The sequence below is a fragment of the Ipomoea triloba genome, chromosome 9 (assembly GCF_003576645.1).
Source record: "Ipomoea triloba cultivar NCNSP0323 chromosome 9, ASM357664v1".
Taxonomy (NCBI): Eukaryota; Viridiplantae; Streptophyta; class Magnoliopsida; order Solanales; family Convolvulaceae; genus Ipomoea; species Ipomoea triloba.
In genome coordinates, this window is record NC_044924.1 from 23504288 (window position 1) to 23511371 (window position 7084).

Below are 7084 nucleotides of genomic sequence, written 5' to 3' on the forward strand. Positions count from 1 at the left end.
CGGCATATGTCCAGTCACCCGTCCACTAACATAAACAATACGTCATTTTGAACCATTGTGGACCCTGGTCCACGATATAACGATTGGCTTTCATTCGCCCTTGGGTGTTCGACCCAAGCTCTCCCAGATGGGGTCTAACCCACCCAACGAGTATTGCCTCGCCCACAGCCACACCAGTTTTCTAGAGAAGCCCTCCTGTCTCCTTTGCGAAGCTGGTAGCCATCTTCAACACCCTCTCCACTGGCTTAAATTTTCTTTTGAACACCTAGTCATTTCGCGCTTTCTAAATGTTCCAAAGTATGTAATGGAATTTGGAGTTCTAGTTGGTCCGATCCCATAAGCGATCAATAGCCAAGCAATTTGTCTTAATCCGGGACGCTCTTTGTTAGATTATGCCATCGTCGCTCTTGGTTGGTGAGAGTCTCCCTTTCACGATCAGCCAAAGGAATTGAAGGACTTGACCCTCTCGATATAGTAGAGCTTCCAAATCCATCCAATATCCAGCCCATCAAAAATGACACAAAAAATTGAGGAAATCGTAAACTTACATGTCGGGAAAGACGCCCTAGTCAACATGTATGTAGCCATGCCGCTGCTTGGGATGGGAATGCCTCTTATTTCATCAATTTGCCGGTCTAGGAGAATTTCCTGAAGCTTGGAAATGTCCCATGATTTGTCCTCGAGGATCACATCACTCACACGCATACTCGCAAGCTCATCCGGGATGTCCATGTCCATGTCTATGCCAATGGGCTTCTGGCCCGCCCACCAATCAAACCAAAAATTTAAGAATTTTTCATTACCAACTCTCCACCTAGCACGAAGCGCGATCCTCAACCTACCTTTTGCAATGCTATTCCAAATCCAAAACGCATTTCTCGGGCACTCCATTGTGAAGATGTTCCCATTTCTCACTTTTTTTTTGTCACATAGCTTGGACCCAAATCTTTTCAGGACAAGTGACCATCTTGCCAGGTCAACTTTGGCAAGGAAAACTTGGTTAAAACCATCCTAATGATTAGCTATGTGATCAACTACTAGTAGTAAAAATAATGATATGATAGAGGTTGCTCCCTCTGTCATACTTTTCTTTTTAGTTCCATCTTAAACAAATGTTAACTTTTTATATTTTAAAATATCATTATTAACTTTTTACATTATCCATGAACTTTGTTTTAGGGCTACCGAGAACAAACAAAAAGGGTCATGATTCAATTTTTGTGGTTGTTGATAGGTTTTCAAAGATGACACATTTCATTCATTGCCATAAATCTGATGATGCTAGCAGTGTTGCTACTTTATTTTTCAAATAGATTGTTTGTTTGAATGGGATGCCTAAAACCATTGTTTCAGATTGGGATGTAAAATTTTTGAGCTATTTCTAAAAAACTCTTTGGAGTAAGCTCGGAACTAAGTTGTTGTTTTCTACTGCATGTCACCCGCAAACTAACGGGCAAACTGAAGTTGTCAATAGAATTTTAGGAACTTTGTTTTGAGTTTTAATTAAAAATTTTTTGAAGAGTTGGGAGGAATTGCTACCTATTGTTGAATTTGCCTATGACAAGCACACACACAACACTACAGTTTTTCCCCTTTTGAGGTGGTTTATGAGTTTAATCCCTTAACTCTTTTTTATTTGGTGCCATATCCATTGAAAGAGTACCGCAACTTAGATGGAGCTAATAAAACTGACATGGTAAAGAAAATGCATGAAAAAGTGAGCAAACAAATTGCTAAGAAAAATGAGCAGGTAGCCAAGTATGTGAACAATGGCAGAAAGGGGGTGATTTTCAGTCCTGGTGATAATGAACGAACCAATTAGCTTTCTGATTCAATCACCCAATAACAATACAAAGCTATGCTATAATTCAGTAGTCTAACTAACCCTATACATTAGGGTTACAGTTGAGTCAATGCTAAAGACTAGGCCATAATATATTATCATTAACACACCCCCTCAAGCACAAGGTGGGTGAGAAACCACATTGAGCTTGTCCCTTAGAGTTGAGAACCGAGCAGTCGGCAGCGGCTTCGTGAAGATGTCCGCTAGCTGATCCTTCGTAGAAACAAAGTTAACCAAGAAATCCCCAGAAGCTACCTTGTTTCGTACAAAATGGAAGTCAATTTCCACATGTTTGGTCCGGGCATGAAAGACGGGATTACCGGCAAGATATGTAGCACCGAGATTGCCGCACCAAAGAGTGGCTGGCGCACCGGAATGTAACCCTAGCTCACCGAGTAATGAAACAACCCAAGTAACCTCAGCAGCCGCATCCGCCAGAGCTTTATACTCAGCTTCAGTCGAAGAGCGCGTAACTGTGCGTTGTTTGCGTGAAACCCAGGAAATCAGATTGGTGTCGAGAAACACGCCATAGCCACTCGCGGACTTACGGTCAACCGGACAACCGACCCAGTCAGAATCTGAGTAGGCATGAACATCATAAGACACGTACTTAGCCAACTGCAACCCGTATTAGATAATGCCCTTGACATAGCGCAGGACACGCTTCAAAAGACCCTAGTGTTCCACCGTGGGAGCATGCATAAACTAACATAAGCGGTTGACTGCATACGAGAGATCGGGCTGATTTAGGGTGAGATACTGCAGAGCTCCAGCTAGCCGGCGGTACTGTGTGGGATTCTCAAATAAATCTGACGTTGGCGAAATAGACTGTGTGAGAGCTGCCGAAGTGGTAAGTGGTTTGCAGTCAGTCATTCCAGCCTTATGTAAAATGTCCTCCATATACTGACGTTGAGAGAGCAGGAGTCCGCTTGGTACTAGTAGAGTCTCAATCCCTAGAAAAAAAACTTGGCATGCCCAAGTCTCAGATTTTAAACGTGGTAGATAGTCGGCGTAGTAGTGAGTGAATCAACCCCGCGTCGCTTCTTAACATGATGATATGGTTGACATACACCAGTAAGAAAATACGAGAGTCTCCTGCCGAGTAGTGAAACGGCAACACATCGGTTTTTGACACCGAGAAACCTGTAGATAACAAGAAGTCATTCATATGCTTGAACCATACCCGGGGAACTTGTTTCAAACCATACAGAGATCGCTGGAGGTGACACACATGATCGGGTTGAGCAGGGTCCTCATATCCGGGTGGTTGTCGCATGTATACTGTTTCAGCTAAGTGCCCGTTAAGGAAGGTTGTTCCATCCCCAGGAGACTGCCAGTGGTAATAACATGCGAATTGTTGTTGGTTTGACCACGGGGCTGAACATGTCAAAGAAGTTTTCACCTGCTACCTGGTTAAAACCTTTGGCAACCAGGCAGGCTTTATACTTGTCTATATTGCCATCTGCTTTGCGCTTAGTGCGGTATACCCATTTGCACCCAATTACATTCATACCGGGTGTGGGAGGAGTGAGACGCTAGGTACTGTTAAGCAATAGTTCATTGAACTCCTGGTCCATGGCATCCCGCCACTCGAGATGGCCTACCGCTTGAGAGTAGCACGTGGGATCATATGTTTCCAAAAGGGGGTGAAATTGTTCACCAGTACCCCGTGTCATGTGGCGAAGCCGCATGGTATAACCCCGCTCAGCTGGTTGAGTGTGGGCTGCTCGCCTCGTGACTGTGGTAGAAACGTAACAGAGTGGCCGTGGGAGGCTGGTGGGTCCAAGGCTGAGTTTTGCGCGGGCATTTGCACCTCGGTCGGTTGTTGGACTGCTAACGGGACCACATCAATTGCCGGTATCACAGGTCCAGAGCCCCACGGAGTTCCTAGTTGGAGTTGTGGCGCAACAACCTGTTTCTAAGTATCTGTTACAAATTGAAATATAGTTTTGTCAAATCGGACATGGCAACAGACGAAGGTCTTCCCAGTGTTGAGGTCTAAGCACCGATATCCCCTATAACTAGTGGGGTAACCTAAGAAGACACATGGTGCAGAGCGGTACTCTATCTTATGCCGATTGTACGGGCGTAGATAGGGATAACACCTACACCCGAAGACTCGAAGGAATGTGTCACTACAAAAAAACGCCCGAATAGCGACGGACAAATTCCGTCGCTAAAGCGTTTAGCGACGGATTTCGTCCGTCACAAAAACCCTCCTCGTTAGAATTTTGCGACACAATTTTTTTCCGTCGCTAAAATTTGCGACGGATATTTCCCTCGCAACACGAAATGAATCCGTCGCTAAATTTCGTCCCGCGACGGATTCGTCGATGACATTTGTGAGGGACTAGCGACGACAATTTCCGTCGCTACATCTCGCTATACTAACACTTTGTCCGTCGCTAATTTCTTTCTACGACGATTTTTGGTCAAATTTGCAAGGGATTAACGACGGATATTTCCGTCGCTATTATTAGTGTCAGAATTTTCCGTCGCTATTTTCCGTCGTTATATGTAGCGATGGATACTATGGTCGCTAATTTATTTGAATTGAATTTCATTTAGCTTGAACTTAGTGACGGAATTATCCGTTGCTAAAATTTAAAAAAAATTAAAAAAAAATTAAAAAAATTACCCACAATTAATATCACGTACCTGCTTTAAATCTATTATATTAAAAAACATAATCTGAGTTTGCCAAATATATTAAGGAAACATAATATTAAGAAACTTCCAAAAACAACATTAACATCCAAAAACATAATCTGAGCTTGCCAAAATACTAAGAAACAGTGTCAAACAACATCAACAACATCCAAAAACATAATCTGAGCTTGCCAAAATACTAGGAAACAGTGTCAAACAACATCAACAACATCCAAAACCATAATCTGAGCTTGCCAAAATACTAAGAAACATAATCTAATCATCTCCCAAGTCTTCGTCATTTGAATTAACAGAATGTCCTTCAGTAGTTGGAGGTTGTGGCGTAGAAGTGGTAGGTATGATGCCGTTGCGACGCAACTCATCTATCAAACTTGCAATCTGAGCTTGCATTTGAACTTGCATTTGAGTTCTTTCAGCTTGTAATTTAGCTTCCATCTGAGCTTCCTTCTCAACTCGCATGGTATCTAACATCTCATTCATTGTATCTTGATGAAATTGTGAAGTAGCAGATGAACTACAACTATTGGAATTGATAAATGAGGATGCCTTGGTTCCTAAGCCATAAATACGCTGCTTTTTTACCCCACCAACAACATCCACATACAGCTGTGACATGTTTATAACTGGTGGCTCAGTTGACCCTTCCACCTCTTGCGTTGCAGCATCATGTCGTGCTTGTATTTCTTCCTACAATTACAAATTTAAACAAAATAAAAGAAGTATACAAAGACAAAATAATTTGATCTATTTTACATTATACTTACAACAATTTTCTTTGACCTTTCATCAACAAATGCACCATTCTTCTTTTTGTGCATATGCTCAAAGCACTCAAACAGATTAGGCTCCTTTTGAAGTTCATCTCGCTATTAAACAAACAAAAACAATAAAATGATGCATAATTAGTAAAGAATATAAATATAAATATAAATATAAGTAAATATATATATGATAAGACTCCGAGATACCCTTATTTCAGGCACATTTTAGGGTGTTTTATCGCGTCTATAGCATCCTTACTTGGTAAATTATGTGCGTAAATGCTTGAAAATCACTAACTGATGCACAAAAGCTACTTTTAGCTTAAAAGAAGTAAAACAGGAGCCCCGGGAGCAATTAGGACCAAAAGTTGAGCTTAAAGAGCAAACCAGGCAAGAGCGGAGCCCCGGAGGACCAAACTGGAAGGCCACACGCGTGTGAGCAGGCGTGAAAACTTTCCAGAAGCTTCCCACGCATGCTCACACGCGTGTGAGAGGCGTGGAGACGGTGATGCGCGAATTTCAACTAGGGTTGTCATTTCAGAGACTATTTAAACCCCTTTGATGAATTTTCAGAGGAGGATCCCAGAAATTTAGTTTTCCTTTTCTTAGTTTTTCCTTTGGAGAACTTTCTCCATTTTTCTTAGCTTTTTAGATTAGATCAATCTTCATTGTAGCAAGACAACAAGCTTGGATTGAAGATCTTCTTCTCTCTAGGTGATCTCTATTTCATTTTCTATAATTTTAGCTATCTTATTCTTGGATTAAATTAGCTTTTGTTTGCATTTCATACTATGAGTAGCTAGTTTAGTCTAGGGATTTGGATTGTGTGATTGAATATTGTTTGTGTGATGATCTTATCTCTATATCTTGGATCTATGAGTTTGTGTTGATGGATTATCTATTCTTGTCTATTGATTGTTGTTTTGATGAGATCTTGTGTAACACCCCGGACCTACCTTCCCGTACATCCGAGGCATTACCGCCACACCTAGAGAGAGAGTCCTATCATTTATCGATGAACCTCACTCTAAGTGCACATGCTAAAGGAACTATTCTCATCACAATAATCACTCAACAGGTACTTAACACTTTCATACATGTCAACTGATGAAGCTTCATTAAGCAAAGTATATAATCTTGCAAAAATACATACATAAGATTGCCCCTCGGGCGAAAATACCAACAAGGTTCAGCCTAGACGCAACTGGTCATACCTAGCCATCACTAAGGCTACAAAAAATATATGTATACCAAAAAAATTTTCTCAAGGGCTCCCAAAGATCCGACGTCTAGTCAAGCATGCGGTACACGGGGCTAGTGAACTCTCCCCAGACTAGGTGCCACTCCCCCCTCATACTAGGTAATATGGTCCAAAAACCGAGAAGTGGTTATGACCATCGACCACTCCTCCCAAACATCCCGAGGGCTAGGGTCCCAAGGGTAGGGGTAGTGCACAATGAACTCCAGGGGATCGCTACCATCTAACGGCTCTATGGGGTAAAAGCCGTAAGCAGCCTGGACCTCGTCCATAACCGGGCAAGAGACAAAAGGGGCCGACGGAGCCATAGGAGTATCTGGGTTGGTGGGAGCTTCGGGAGCATAACCAGGTGCGTATGGGTCTTCTCCCTCCATCATCTGTATGTAACACAATCTTCATAGCACATATACCTAACTACATAGTATTACTCTTCTTACTAACAACATATATAATTATGGTTTATACATACCATATACTATACCCAAAAGGTGACATTTTATTAATACATACATACCCATATAGGTACATATATATACGATTTTCATGTACATA